We start from the raw sequence: 16573 nt of genomic DNA, 5'->3' as shown, positions 1-16573 counted from the left end.
TTTTTTGTTCATACCAGCTCCTCTCGGGTAGAGAGAAGATTTCTCTTGCCGATGGGTCTCTTGCTCCCATCTTTGGCAAGGGGAATTCACTTGTATTATCCTCTGTCCTTCATGTTCCCAAACTTAGTACTAACCTTTTATCTGTTAGTAGTTTAACAAAATCAATGAACTGCAGCATAGCCTTCTTTCCTACTTATTGTGTTTTTTTCAGGACCTGAAGTCTCAGAGGATGATTGGGAGTGGCCATGAGGCGAATGTGATATATTTGCTGGATGTCTCTGATCAAAGTCTTGGATTACCTAGTGGAGTAGCTTTGGAGTCTGTTTTATCAGAGTCAGTTAAAAGAGTCATGATATGTCATTTCAGATGTGGTCATTTGTCTTTTTCAGCTTTGAGTCATTTGTTTCCAGAAATGTTTAAGGGAATATCCTTATCGAGTCCTCATTGTGAGTCATGTGAACTTGCAAAACATTGTAGACAATCTTTTTCAGTGAGTAATAAAAGAACTGTTTCTCCTTTCCATATTGTGCACTCTGATGTGTGGGGGGCATATCATTTACCTACTATGGGGGGTTACAAATATTTCATTCTTTTCATTGATGATTTCTCTCGTTACACCTGGATTTACCTTATGAAATCCCAGGATGAAGTACCAAATATTGTACAAAAATTTCACGAACTTATACTTATGCAGTTTAACACTCGGATCAAAATATACATCTGTACTTACTCTTTAGCACACACATACATAGAGGGAACATGTGTGTAAGAGAAGGCTATTTGCTACTGGCACTTGGAGTCTTCACTGAGTGAGAAAAGAGAACCAAGAGAAGAGTATAAAATGATTTTTATTAGACCTCAATTTTCTGATAGGCTTATTTGAACTCCAATTGGAGTGTTCACTCTTTAAAATACACATACATTAGAGGGAACATGTCTGAAAGAGAATGCTATTTCTATGTCACTTGGAGTCTTTGGTGAGTGAGAGGAGAGTATAAAATGTTTCATTGGAACTCAATTTTATGATAGGCTTATTTGAACTCCAATTGGAGTATGTATTCTTCATGTAGACAAGTGGATACAAATGAGAAATTACAGGATTAGGAATCAGGAAGAAACTTAACAATTTAAATTCCTATAAATTTCCATAAACCTTGAATCAAGATGAACTGAATTATGAATTGGTTTTAATGATGCAGTTCGCAAGTCACTATGTACTCTGGCAATTTAGGTAACCATGGTTCTAGATATTCTGTCCTTGATTGAATTCTTTGATGCTTACCTAATTGTCCTTGTAACCAGAACCATCCTAGAGAGGTGGGGGGGGGGGCATCCTTCTCAAAACTGTGCTCCTCCATTTTAGTCTTGGAACTGCCCTTAAAAGCATGATCGTAAATAATGCAAACATATTTTTTGATACATATCAGAGAAATTTTATTAATGCAACTCCACACTCTCTACGAAGACGAAGTAGGCAGCAGGCCAAAAGAGAACAAAGCAAGCTCCACACAAAATGGAGCACAAAAAAAGTCAACTGTTACAAATTACAACCTGGCCCTACACTTTTGTATTTTTGATTTAGACAAGTCCCCATATATTAAGTACAACATTTTTTTTATGAATAAAAATAAATTTTATTAATCAAGGAACTGATTTAGATTTATAAGCTCATACAACAGCCTTTGGAGAGGCATGAGCTACAGCCTCCCCCAACAGATTACAAGGAAACTAAAAATAAAATACAGAAATCACAACTGAGCCCAGATCAAATATTCCCTATTTGCCCCTTGCTTGGCTAATACATCGGGCAAAGCATTTGCGATCTCCCCACCCACTGTATAGAAACTGACATATTCCTTATCAGCCAATTGAAATTCTTAATTTCATTCTTGTAGTACCACACAACATTCTCGGGGTTCTTCAACCAGCCCACCACTACTTTGGAATCCCCTTCAATAATTAGTTTCTCTACTCCCATTTGATTTGCAAATTTCACACCTTATACATAAGCTAGTAGTTCTTCCCTAACAGAATCTCCAAATCTCAGAGGACTCGAGTAAAGAAGAACAACCTCTCCGAACTGATTTCTCATAAGGGTCCTGAATTGCCCCAGATGCTCCCATCAAAGGAGGAGCACCTTGCTACTGTTGACCAGTTTCTCCATAAATCATTGAAGGAGAATTGCTGAAAAAGTTCCAAGATCTTTAGCTAATGTATTGCCCTGTTCAATACACAGTCTTACAAGTCCTGACTGCTTCTCTCCTCTTGGAAAATTCTAGCATTTTCTTCCTAGATTGGCCATATCAAGGCTGCTCAAGCACATTTCCACATAATTCTCCTCCTTTTTTAGGTCAATTAAAGGTAGAATGGCCAAGGATCATGCATACTTTAGCTGGTATGCTCCAGCTACACCCAAACAATGAGAGGAATCAAACCCACAACTTTGTAAAGAACAAACTGGGTATAAATAAGTGATAACAATCTTCTTCATTGAGCTCCACAGAGAGTACACCAGTTGGGAGAAATACTTAGGAAATGTCTTCTATTTTGTAGGTTATCTAAAGTGTTTACTTTCCCATAGTACACTTCCCAACAAAAAGCCATTATCTTGGGGGAACCAGCTTGAACCAAATTTCCTTTGAGGGAAAAGCTTGTTGAACAGAAGATTGACAAATAGACTTAAAATGAGAGCCACAAGTGAAGGTCCCTTTGGTCCTAGGAGCCCACACCCTTTTGTCTAGCTTGGGTGGATCCAAACAAACCTGATTAAGGAGGCAGAGCAAATTAGATAGAGATTCAATTTCATTATTCCTTAACCCCTATGAAAACCAAATTCTCAATTTGGAGCCAAGGGGGTTCTCGAAGGTGAGACAAATTTTGAGATCATCTCTTTTTTATACAAAGAAATTGAGAATAACCAAGGGAATAGGTCCTTTAAAGGGATATTTCCCACCCAAATATCCTCCCAAAACTGGACAGAATTATCGGAACAAAAATCATACCTGACAAACTCGAGAAACTAAGAGTGTTGTGAATGGCCTTCCAAGGTGCTGCCAGATTAGCCCACCTTGATAAACCAGCATCCCACCCATCCTCTGAGCTACAATGGAAGCTTCTCACCACTTCATGCCATAATCTCTCTCTCTCTCTCTCTCTCTCTCTCTCTCTCTTTCTCTCCAATGGCCAATCCACAATCATTTCCCCAACAGTGCTAGATTTTTTTGGACCACCCTCCTTGGTCCCAAGACCCCCTTCACTTTGCTTCTACACATAATTTCCCACTAAACCAAATGATCATTTTTTCCTTGTCTTGGTTTCCAAAGGAAGCCTCTCATTAGTTTCTCTAGTTTCTTTGCTTCCCTAGGTGGTTTCCTATAGACGGAAAATATGTGGGTAAGTTTGTCAATGTAGCTCTTATTAAGGTGATCCTACCACCCAAAGAGATGTGATTCTTTTTCCAAGAAGTTAATCTCTTCTCAAACTTTTCCAACACTGGAGTCCAGAAGTTACTCTCCCTAGGATTTTCTCCTGACAGAAGCCCTAAATAGGACATAGGCCATGAAGAGATGGAACATTCAAGACACTTTCACACTCTGCAATGGCCTCAACCTCCCTATCCTCCAAGTTGATACCTAATATGCAACTATTTTCCAAATTTATTTTCAAATTGGAGATTCTTTCAAAACCTTTGGTTAACTCTTTTAAGTTTGCCACCTTTTCACTTACACCCCCATCACAGAAAATCATCAAATCATATGCAAACTGAAGATGGGTGACTGGGATCTGATTCCTCCCTAATCTTCAACCCCAAATAACATCTTCCTTATCAACCTTAGTGATGATTCTACTGAGCACATCAACTACTAAGTACAACTTCAATATTTAATTATATATTGCTACAACTGAAATGGATGAAATAGCAGAATAACATAGATTTGAGTGGGTTTAGCTTCTCTTTCCTTGTTGTTGGTGGGACTAATCTATCTTCTAGCATCTCTCTTGTGTACACTAACATAAACTAAGGTAAGAATGGGAGAGAACTGGGAGTGAGGAAGTTGGAAGTTAGTCAATGAGGCTCTGTTGGAAAAGTGGTTCTAGTGATTCAATGAACAACCAGATAGTCTGTGGTCGAAGGGTCATTGCAGCCAAATATGTTTATAGAAACTTGAATTGGGTTCCAGGGTAGTCTAGCGAGTCATATGGCTGTGTGCTATGGAAAGGTGTGGAGAAAAGTTTCAACCATTTCAGTTACTGATCCCAAAAAAAAAAGTTTCAGCCATTTCTCTACAGGTATAAGATACAAGATGGGCAATGGGCAAAGAATTTCAACCATTTCAGTTACTGATCCCAAAAAAAAAAGTTTCAGCCATTTCTCTACAGGTATAAGATACAAGGTGGGCAATGGGCAAAGAGTGTGATGAGTGGTGCATCAATAGACCTCTAATGCATCTATTTCCAGAATCCAGTTCTTTTCCTGGCAGCAAGGAACAGGAATGCTTTGGTAGCAGATTACTTTCAGTTTTCAAATGATGAAGTGATGTTCTATTTCTAGAATAAACTTGAATGGTTGGGATGTGGAAGACATGTTGGAGCTTTTCTTGGTGATTCATACGGTAAAACCAGATGCAAGTCATAGGCACAAGAGAATCTTGAAATTTGAATTTTCTGGTGCTTTCTTGGTAAAATCCTTCCATGGATCCCTACTTGGTCATCCTTCTTGTCCACTCAAAAATTCAAAGATTTGGCTTCACCGAATTTCTCCAAAAGAGACTTTCATGGTTTGGTCAGCCATCTTAAGTAAATGCTTGACTAAGGACAATTTAAGTTGTGGTTTGGAGTTAGAGGATGTATGCCAGCAACACTTCTAGATCTTTTATTGGGGTAGAGTTTATCTTGTCTGTCAAACAAGGGAAGACTTATTTGGGAGATATTAACAGCTGTGATCATCTGGAATGTCTTGAAGGGGAGATATGGTAGAATTTTTTATCCGCTGGTGTCTTTTGTAAAACAAGAGTAAACAAAGGAAGAAGAAGAATTTGTTATCTGTATTCATCAATCTCGTATGTATATATACAAGTTACAAATTCTATGTTAGGAAAGAAGACTAATTAAATTCCTACAAATCAGTCCTACAATCAAGGTAAATCATATCTCCCTAGTATTTACTTCCTATTCTGTAACACTCCCCCTCAAGTTGGAGAATAGATATTAATCATGCCCAGCTTGTTACAAAGATAATCAACCCGGACACCATTAAGAGCCTTTGTGAAGATATCTCCCAGTTGTTCTCCTTTTTTCACATAACCTGTGGAAATCAAACCTTGCTGAATCTTTTCACGAACGAAATGGCAATCAATCTCGATATGCTTAGTTCGTTCATGAAAAACATGATTAGATGCAATGTGAAGAGCAGCTTGGTTATCACACCATAACTTGGCTAGTACTGAGGTTTTAAGACCTACTTCAGTTAGAAGCTGATATATCCACATTATTTCACACACAGACTTGGCCATAGCACTATATTCCGATTCTGCACTCGAACGTGAGACAACATTTTGCTTCTTGCTTTTCCATGAAACTAGATTCCCTCCAACAAATACACAATAGCCTGAAGTAGACCTTCAATCTTCCTTGGATCCTGCCCAGTCAACATTTGAAAAATATTCAATTCTAGTGTGACCATGATTGCCATACAAAATTCCTCGCCCAGGTGCTCCTTTTAAGTAGCACAAAATTTGTTCTACAGCTGTCCAGTGATTAACTGTTGGAGAGGACATATACTGACTCACCACACTAACTGAATACGCAATATCTGGACGAGTTACAGTAAGATAATTCAACTTTCCAACCAATCTTCTATATCTCTCAGGATCTTCAAATAATTCACCATCTTTTTTGAGCTGCAAGTTAGGAACCATTGGAGTGCTACATGGCTTAGCTCCCAACTTTCCTGTCTCAGACAACAAGTCAAGTACATATTTCCTTTGAGATAAGAATATTCCCTTCTTGCTTCTTGTTACGTCAACACCCAAGAAGTATTTCAACATTCCCAAATCTTTGGTATGAAACTGAGTGTGGAGAAAGGATTTAAGGGATGGAATCCCTGTAGTATCACTCCCAATAATGACAATATCATCCACATACACAACTAACAAAATGATGCCGGCAGTAGAGTGCTTGAAGAAAACAGAATGATCAGACTTACTTTTCTTCATACTAAAATTCTCGACTGCCTGACTAAACTTTCCAAACCAGGTGTGAGGACTCTGCTTCAACCCGTATAGAGACTTATGAAGATAGCAAACTTTCCCATACTCCCCCTGAGCAACAAAGCCAGGCAGTTGCTCCATATAAACTTCCTCCTGAAGATCCCCATGAAGAAAAGCATTCTTGATGTCTAACTGATGAAGGGGCCAATTATAAGTAGCTGCCATAGAAATAAACAACCTGACAGAAGTAAGTTTAGCAACAGGAGAAAATGTATCAGAATAATCCACTTCATAAGTCTGAGCATATCCTTTAGCAACAAGACGGGCTTTCAATCAGGCAATGGACCCATCAGGATTGACTTTAACTGTAAACACCCATTTACACCCAATAGCCTTCTTATTTGCAGGTAAATTTACCAAGGTCTAAGTACCATTGTCCTCTGAAGCATTCATCTCCTCAATCATAGCATTACGCCATCCAGGGTGAGAAAGGGCTTCTTTAACAGTCTTAGGAACAGAGATAGATTCAAGAGATGCAATAAAAGAATAAGAAGAGGACGACAAATGATTATAAAACACAAATGAAGATGCTGGATAAGTACACTTACGCTTATCTTTACGAAGATCAATAGGAAGATCATCATTAGAGACTGGTTCTGATGACGAAGGAACAAGATCAGTTGAGACTGGATCTTCCGACGAAAGAGCTGGTGCAGGACATGGATCCGGAGGGGTTGGTCGCCGAGAATAAACCTGTACTGTAGGTGGCTTAGGCCTGGCAGGAGTAGATTCAATAGGATGTGAAACAGATGATGTGACAATATAGATTAACAAATCATCATCCTCCCCTTGACTTGAATGAGGAGTAGATGGAAAGAAAGGTGTATCTTCTAGAAAATTAACATCAAATGACACAAGATATCTGTGAAGAGTAGGACAATAACATCTATACCCTTTTTGAACATGAGAATACCCAAGAAAAACACACTTCAAAGATTTTGGATCTAGTTTGGTAACCTGAGGACGAACATCCCGAACAAAGCATGTACACCCAAATATCCTAGGCTCAATAGGGAACAAGTTTTATTTGGAAACAGAACATGATAAGGAGTCTTACCCTGAAGGGCAGACGAAGACATACGATTAATCAAAAAACATGCTGTGGAAACTGCATCAGCCCAGAAAGGTTTAGGAAACTTCATTTGAAATAACAAAGCTCTTGTAGTTTCAAGAAGGTGTCTATTTTTTCGTTCAACAACCCCATTTTGAGATGGTGTATCTTCACAAGAAGTTTGATGAAGAATGCCATGCTGAAGAATGTAAGTTTGAAAGGATTCTGACAAGTACTCCTTAGCATTATCACTTCTCAATATTTGTACAAAAACATTAAATTGAGTTTTAACTTCAACACAGAAAGCAGAAAAATGAGAAAACACCTCAGAACGATTTTTCATTAAATATAACCATGTCATACGAGAATAATCATCAACAAAAGTAACAAAATACTTAAACCCAGTTTTGGACTCAACTGGACAAGGACCCCAAACATACAAGAGTAATCATCAACAAAAGTAACAAAATACTTAAACCCAGTTTTGGACTCAATTGGACACGGACCCCAAACATCTGAATGGACTAACTCAAAAGGAGCACTAGCTCGTTTATTGACTCTAGGACTCGAACTAAGACGATGGTGTTTAGCAAACTGACAAGACTCGCAATTTAATGATGACAAACTTTGAAATTGAGGACAAATTTGCTTTAACACATGGAGAGAGGGGTGGCCCAACCGACAATGTGCTTCAAAAGGGGTTACAACTCCAGAACAGGCTATGGATCTTGGAACTTGTGTATCAAGGATGTAGAGACCTCTAGACTCATGTCCCTTACCAATAATCTTCTTCGTCGTAAGATCCTGAAATAAACGATAATTAGGAAAAAATGAGACACAACAATTAAGGGTACGAGTGAGTTTTCTAACAGATGACAAAGGAAGTTATGGTGTTGGACTAATTGTGCTAGACCCAATAACACAAGATGTTGACCCATCTGCTAAAGTAATAGGAGAGGTAGATTTATGTGACTGAAAGGTAAAAAACAGACTTAAATTACCTGTCATATGATCTGTAGCTCCAGAATCAATGACCCATTTTGAAGAGGAGGAAACAAGACATGTATTGGGTTTACTTGACTTGACGATGGCAATAACAGGAGTAGATTGAGGTTTCAATGATTCTTGGTATTGAGCAAATTTGGCATGTTCATCTGCATATATCATAATAGACTTCTCAGAAGTATCCGTGGTGGATGCAATATGGGCAAACTGAGTTTTCTTATTCTGCAACTTCCTGCAATCCCGCTTCTATGTCCTGGCTTATGACAATAATGACACACTATCTCTCCTGACTCCTGTCCACGAGTATTAGTATTTCTGTCATAGTTACTTGACCTGTCATAATTGCTGGATCCTTTACCACTGCCACTCCTGTATTGTTGTCTCCCTGATTCAGATGTATTATTGCGGCTGACAAGGGCACTACTAGGCTGAATAGGTGGAGAACTTTTTGTACGGAGGACCCTACTGAAAGCATCTTGTAGAGAAGATCTCTGAACTAGAAAGAATCTGAGATTTAGCAGTCTCAAATTCAGATGGTAGGGCAGCTAAAAAACTCATAACAGCCATCTTTTCTCGCTGAGCTTGTTGAACAGTCACATCAGTACTAAACGGAAGCAACATATTAAGTTCTTCATATGTTTTCTTGAAATCCATGAAATAGCTTGTAAGAGATCTATCGCCTTTGTCCGCCCTGTAAAAGGCTTTGCACACATCATAAATGCGGGAAATATTCCCCTTTTTGGAGTACAAGAATTCTAGATAGTTCATTAATTCCTTAACAAATCCACAGTGAGTGACTAAAGCAACCACCTCACTTTCAATGGAGTTGCGTATTTGCAAGAACAAACGAGCATCCTCCCTTAACCAAGACTTTCTCGAGTCATCATTAGGAGGGTCATCAGTCAAATGGTTATCCATAGCAATACTCAACAAATATAGTTGAATAGTTTTACTCCAATCCAGATAATTAGAGCCATTAAGCTTATGCTCAGTTATTTTTGACATCACTGGAACAACATCCGACATAACTACTGATTTCTTGTTTGCCATAATCTCAAAATTCAAATAAACAAAATATTTTGAACACCGAAAATCAACGGAGCACACCTGCTGAAAACACCATAATCGATATGCACGTAACAAAGCACAAATATGTGCTATACAGGACGAGGCGAGCCAAAAGACAACGACTGAAAAATTTTTTGGTGACAGATGCGCCTCCATGCACTAGCGCGTGTAACTGTGGCAGAATCTTCAGGCAGCACGTGAGACACACGCGCAGGGCTGCTGACTGCCGGACTTTGCAGAACCTCCGATCGGCGGGTGGCGCTTCTTCCTGGATGGGCGGTGAGAGTAAAAAAAAACTGCTCCAAGGAGGTGACCCAAAACACCAAAAAATTTTCCTCTACCTACTGTTTACTTGGGAAAAAAAAACAAAAGGGCAGGCCGAGACTAGAGGCTCTGATACTATGTAAAACAAGAGTAAACAAAGGAAGAAGAAGAATTTGTTATCTGTATTCATCAATCTCGTATGTATATATACAAGTTACAAATTCTATGTTAGGAAAGAAGACTAATTAAATTCCTACAAATCAGTCCTACAATCAAGGTAAATCATATCTCCCTAGTATTTACTTCCTATTCTTATCCGCTGATGTCTTCTAACAAGGAGGTGCTGAGTTCATGGCACCCTCTATTCTTAGTTGTCAATTCTCAAAGAGTTCAGTATCTATTAAATTCAGCAATTTTTTTATCATGGAAATCTGTGTTTCTGATTAAGATATACTCTTTTGTACAGTATCAAAATACAGATCTTGCGTAAAGGGGGTCCTTGGCATTTTCTTGCTTGATTTGGCTATTTTCAGACTTGAACCGCATTCTCACACTTGTCATCCCATGATATTACCATGGCACCAAAAATTGGCCCCTCATTAAGTTACATTACCTTCAGAAAACGAAAAACAATGGCCCTAGTTACAGAAAAGAAAAAGAAAAAACAAAATGTTGGCAAGGTGTTTTTTTTTTTTTTATTTGTTTCATTCTTTTGGGAAAAGATAAAGTAACCAATTACTAAAAATAAGCCCAAGTACAGCAAGTAACCATGCATTGGGAATTTACAAAAATCTGTTAATTGATATTACCTTTTCCATTCTTACAAAAACAGAAGATCAAAATAAAAAAAAATGTATTGTAAGTTCTTCCTTTAAACAGACCTTGCATTGCTTCCCACAACAGAAGCATCCCTAGGATTTTCTCAAGGTTCAAAGTATGGATATTTTGAACCCACCAATTTGCTAAATACTAGGATTTAGGACATGTGACCACTTTTAAATGTTAATACCCTTTCTGGAGATGTCTTGGCTCAATTCATGAAACTTGTTGAGTTGGACCTAATTGTTTTTATTCTTATTTTATAGGAAGTTATTGGGCTTTAGGCCCATTAGTTTATGTTTTAAGTTGTGACTGTTCAACTACATTAGTAGCCCCCTACTAAGGGCATCCTTGTAATATATCATCATTTAAGTTAAGTATAAATATAATGAGGGGTTGGCGGCTAGGGTTAATCTAAGAATCCTGGTTGACTTTCTACTATTTTCTCCTTTTCTTTTCTTCTCTACTGCTGAAATCCTCATCTTCCTCCTCTTTTCCTTCACAAGAAATTCGACTAAATCTGCAATCAGTGATTTCTACTTGGTATCAGAGCAGGCCGAAGGTTCCTTGAGTTGTTTTCTCATGCAGCCCTAGATCGGCCGACTACATGGTGATTTAAGAGGCTGATCAAAGATCTCAGGTAAGCCCAGTTTTTGGATTTTTTGGTGGATTTATGTGCCTTGTAGCTGGTCTAAGGTTTCTCATCAAAATCAGGAAAAACTAGAGAAAGGGGAAGAGTCTTGTTTCTGCTGGACTCTTCAATTTTGACCTAGGAAGTGGCGCTCTAATTTTTTAGGGTTTCTTAGAGTTTTCTGTAAGGGGTGGTTCAAGTCCTGCCTGATTTGGAGGCTTCTAGAGAGAGCGGCTGCCTCTTCTCTCTTTTCTCCCATCCTGCCTAATTTGCATATTTCAGTTATTTTCTTTACACTTTTTGAGAAGCATAGAGGGTCACGGAGTTGAAAAGCCCGAGAGTGAAATGGGACTAGTGGGAGGAAGTGTTGGAGACCTTTTTGGGACTGGGACCATTACTACAGTTAGGTTGGATGGTGCAAATTACTTAGAATGGTCACAATCTGCAAAGATGGCCATTGATGCTCGTGGAAAATTAGGGTATACCACTGGTGAAGAAGTGAAACCCGAAACTAGCAACTCCCGATGGGTACAGGAGAATTATATGGTGATGACTTGGTTGTGTAATTCCATGTTGCCCCATACAAGTAAAGATTTTTTATGGGCAAATACAACTAAGGAAATATGGGATGGGGTTGCAGAAACCTATTCACAAAGGGAGAATGTTGCTAGGGCTTATCAGTTGAGAAATCAGATTATTTCTACAAGGTAGGGAGATAGACCTGCTGCAGCCTATTTTTCAGCCCTTAAAACCTTGTGGCAGGAGATTGACCATTTAGAGACATTTTCTTGGGAAACCACTAAGGATGCAGCTACCTATCAGAAACAACTAGAGAAGTATAGGGTGTTTGAATTTCTTGTGGGCTTTAATCTTGAGTATGATATTGCAAGACAACATCTTCCTTCCAGGGACAATGTTACCCTCTCCCAGGCATATGCCTTTATGTCAGGGGAGGAGAGCAAGAGAGATGTGATGATGAAAAATCATGTTTTTGATCAGTTTGCCATGGTGAGTACTGTGAAACCTAAACAAAGTGGAGATCAGGGTGGCAGTGAAATCAAGAAGGAAGATAAAAGAGATTTGATCTGTGACTACTATAAGAAGCCTAAACACACAAGAGATACTTGCTGGAAGCTTCACCCACATCTTGTGCTGACTAGACTGAAAAATAATAAGGAAAATGCACACATGGCAGTTACTGGTGACATTCCGGCCCCTCCTACTACAACTACTCTGGAATTTGTTGCAACTGCTGCAGTAAGGGCCAAACTTGAGAGGTATGGGCAACTTCTGAACCAGCGGAATACAGCCAGTTCCAGTTCAGCAGCAAGCGGACAACAAGGTACAGGTGGTACTGGTGGAGTCCACTCTACTTCCTTTGCTCACACAGGTAGTTCACATGTTACTGCAAATTATGTTTCTACTTTAGGTAAGGAAGGACCTCCTTGGATTATAGATTCTAGAGCCTCAGAGCACATGACCCATAGCTCTACTATTTTTTCTTCTAGTAGAGATAGGGTCTCCACAGCTGATGGATCCCATGTTCCCATTGCTGGGAAGGGATCTGTCAAGATTAGTGATTCTATTTCTCTACCCTCTGTCCTTCATGTTCCCAGATTGTGAACTAATTTTTATTTGTTAGTAGTTTGATTAAGAACCTGAACTGCTTAGTAATTTTTTCTCCTAGTCATTGTGTTTTGTAGGATCTGGATTCAAAGACAATTGGGAGTGGTCGTGAAGTGAATGAGATCTACCTCTTGGATGTGCTTCCTGAAGGGATAGGAAATCCATCATATGGACGCCCAAGATTGCGGAATAAAGGGGGTGAATTTCAAAAAAAATTTCTTTCCCTTCAACTGGGAATCGAATTCCCTATTTAGAAAATCATATTTTCAATGATCATTCTTGAACCATAAACTGAACCAGATCTGAACCAAAAGGAGGAGAGAGAGATAATGCCTGATACAGAGAAATAATATCTCTCAATGGAGGTGTTCATGCCCAAAGTAGAAACCAAAATCTGCTCCCACTGAAGATGGCGCAGTGCAAGGTGGAGCAGAATCAGTAGTGTCCTTCCTAAGAACCTGATTCTTCCCAAGAATCACCTGGACGGCCTGTGAATACAACTCCTACCAATCTTTTCTCCAAAAGATTGGAATCAAAATCCAATCTTGATTTCTCCCAAGGAATGGAGATCGAACTGCTATAGGCGGCGGCTGCAGGAAGGAGGCGGCTAAAGAGAATTTGCAGGGTGCAGAATTCTCTCTTCTGTGATATCAGCTCTGAAGACAAGACTGCTGGTTGTCTGTTGTGTTGGATGTGATGTCTAAAGGCTGCTGCCCCCTCTTCCTTTTATAGACTTAAAGGGATCAGCTTCTAATCCCATTAGGAGTTGCTAACCCAAATCATGTCTGGATTAGAAGTCCCTTTAAGATAAGGGTTAATCCTTATCTTATCTGTGGATTAGATCAGCCAGCTCCTAATCTAATTAGGAAGTTTCCAAATCTAAATCTCATTTAGATCTTGGACTCTCTGAGTGGATAGGGTGTGGGCCCAATCCTATCAGCTGATCTTATCTCAGAATTCGCCCTTTAAAGACTAATCAAATTAGCCCCGTTCGAAATGGGCTTAAGGCCCATTTAGGGTTATGTATTCATTAAGCCTTCCAAACTGCTGCCCAGTTGAGCTTTTTTGTATGGCGTGGGACCCAAACATTGATCTACACATCAGCCACATGGGTTCAGCCCAACCTTTGTTACAAGGCCTGGCCGAATACACTGTTATGGACAGTGCACCCCCTGAAACCCATCAAATGGGCTCTATGGGCCCAACACTTACTCTAAGTGGTCCCTGGGCCAAGCCACCTTGTAACACCCAGGGACTTGTGGGCAAATGCAAGATTAGCCCATCAGGTATTATCCTCAATGGTCTTACACTTAACCTCTCAGCCCATAATGATCATACACTACTCGACAAGAGAGGACCTCTCCCTCGGCTGCAAGGAACAATGTTGCACTCTCTAATATGGATCCCGGGAATTAAAACCTATTTACAAACATTTCGAAACCATAATATATATACTTTTTATCTCATATAAAATATATTTTGCAAAACAAATTTCAACGATTGAAATCGGCTGCCGGCAGTCTTGGTTTCCATCAGTGAGAGTGCATCCCCGATCATTACCTTTGTCCGAAAAAGGGGCTGATCCTGTCACTATGATCACCCACTCAGATGAATTCTCAGACTGTCCCAACATACCTAGGTTTTGACCCCCGCTAAGGATCTCACTAATTGGTACATCAAAGACAGCCCAATCTGACACCTAGTGCAGTATCATAATCGAGTCTAGGGGTTGGGTGTAACTTTCCAGTTTTGCCCATCAATCTCCAAGGTCCAGGGCAATACTAGAAATTTGGTCCAGTTCAAAGATTCAAATAATTCCACACTGTATGTGCCTGGGGTCTCACCCTGGCAGCTGAGACAAGCCACCCCAACTGACTTGGTGGCACCACAGTGTCAGCCTTGTCAGGATAGGTCTCCCCAGACCGACCCACTGGCTGTGAACATTCTAAACTAACACGAGTCTCATTAAGTGTCCAGTTTAAGGGTATTACGCAGAAACATATCAAGGGAACATGAATCAAATATGCACTTTTATTCATTTACAATAAACTCATAAAATACATCATTTTGATTGAAGCTAAGGGCATACAAAAACTAACACTTCCTCCTCATCAGAGTCATCATGTCAGCAAGGATAGTGAGTCAAGGTCTGTAGGTCAAATTATGCTTTGGCATAATTGTTTGGGCCATTTACCTTTTCCTTCTTTGAGTCTTTTGTTTCCAAAATTTTTTTAGTCTGTTAGTTTGTCAAGTCTGGAGTGTGAAGGTTGTCAACTTGGAATGCATTGTAGACATTCATTTAAACCTAGTAATAAAAGGTGTTCTTCTTCTTTTGATGTCATTCATTTTGATGTGTGGGGACCTTACCATGTTACTTCTATGGGAGGCTATCGATATTTTCTCTTATTTGTGGATGATTTATCACGATACTCTTGGATTTACTTGATGAGATCCCGCGATGAAGTACCATCCTTGGTGAGGCAATTTCATCAGATGGTGATAACACAGTTTGGAACAAGAATAAAGGTGTTCAGATCAGACAATGCCAGAGAATATTTTGAAAAACACCTTGCCTCATATCTGTTAGAATATGGTGTTGTCCATTAGAGCAGTTGTCCTTGCAGTCCACAACAGAATGGTGTTGTAGAAAGGAAGAACAGACACATTGTTGAGATTGCAAGAAGCATGATGATCACATCTACAGTTCCAGTTTGGTTTTGGGGTGATGCAGTTCTCGCAACAATATATCTGATTAACAGGGTGCCCTCTCGCATACTTGGATTCAGCACCCCATTCAATCTCCTTTTTCCTGAGGGGGAGATGTTTCATATTCCTCTCAGGGTGTTTGGGTGTGTCTGCTTTGCACATATCCTTGGTCCTCACCGCTCGAAGCTTGACCCCAAGGCAAAGAAGTGTATCTTCCTTGGATATGTAGAAAATCAGAAAGGGTACTGCTGCTATGATCTAGTCTCTAGGAGCCGGTATGTTGTATTGAATCCACCTTTTTTGAACCCACATACTTCTTCTCAAAGAATCCTTCTTAGGGGGAGTGTTTTGGGGAAGTGAGTCAGCAGTCTATTTCTCTCCTAGTTCTAGTCCCTGTGTCTATTCATGTGCTTGATCGGCCTGTGTCACCTACCTTACCACCTCCTTTGCGTCCTACTTCTCAGCATTACTTACGACTGAGACTTCACAAGGAGGTTTATTCCACTATAGCAGAACTCACATCACTTCCTGTCGGTTCCTTGGAGACTCCAGATTCAACTGACATGGATTCAAGTATTCCTCTTGGTCCTGCTACTATTTCAGTTCCCATTGATTCTACCAACCCTGTTACAGATAACCTTGATCTTCCTATTGCTCTCAGAAAAGGGAAGAGAAAGTGTACTGCTCATTGTATTTCATAGTACTTATCCTACAGTGGACTTTCTCCTTCCTACCGTGTTTTTCTTTCCTCTCTTGACTCAGTGTCTATACCCAAGGGTGTTAGTGAGGCTCTCTCCAAACTTGAGTGGGAGACAGTTATGCAGGAAGAGATGGCAGCTTTGATTAAGAATCAGACATGGGATAGTGTGGATCTATCAGAAGGCAAGGAGACAATTGGATGCAGATGGGTTTACACAGTAAATTATAAGGTAGATGGAAGCATAGAAAGGTACAAGGCAAGACTTCTTGCAAAAGGGTACACACAGACGTATGGTATTGATTACTTAGAGACCTTTGCACTAGTTGCAAAGATGACTTCTGTTCAGATACTTCTTGGCCCTTGTTTCAACTTGATGTAAAGAATGCTTTCCTAAATGGGGATCATACTCTTGGCCCTTGTTTCAACTTGATGTA

This window comes from Nelumbo lutea, chromosome 2 (assembly GCF_056320005.1).
Source record: "Nelumbo lutea isolate HS-2025 chromosome 2, American lotus-T2T, whole genome shotgun sequence".
In the NCBI taxonomy this organism is placed as follows: Eukaryota; Viridiplantae; Streptophyta; class Magnoliopsida; order Proteales; family Nelumbonaceae; genus Nelumbo; species Nelumbo lutea.
This window is presented reverse-complemented; position numbering follows the sequence as displayed.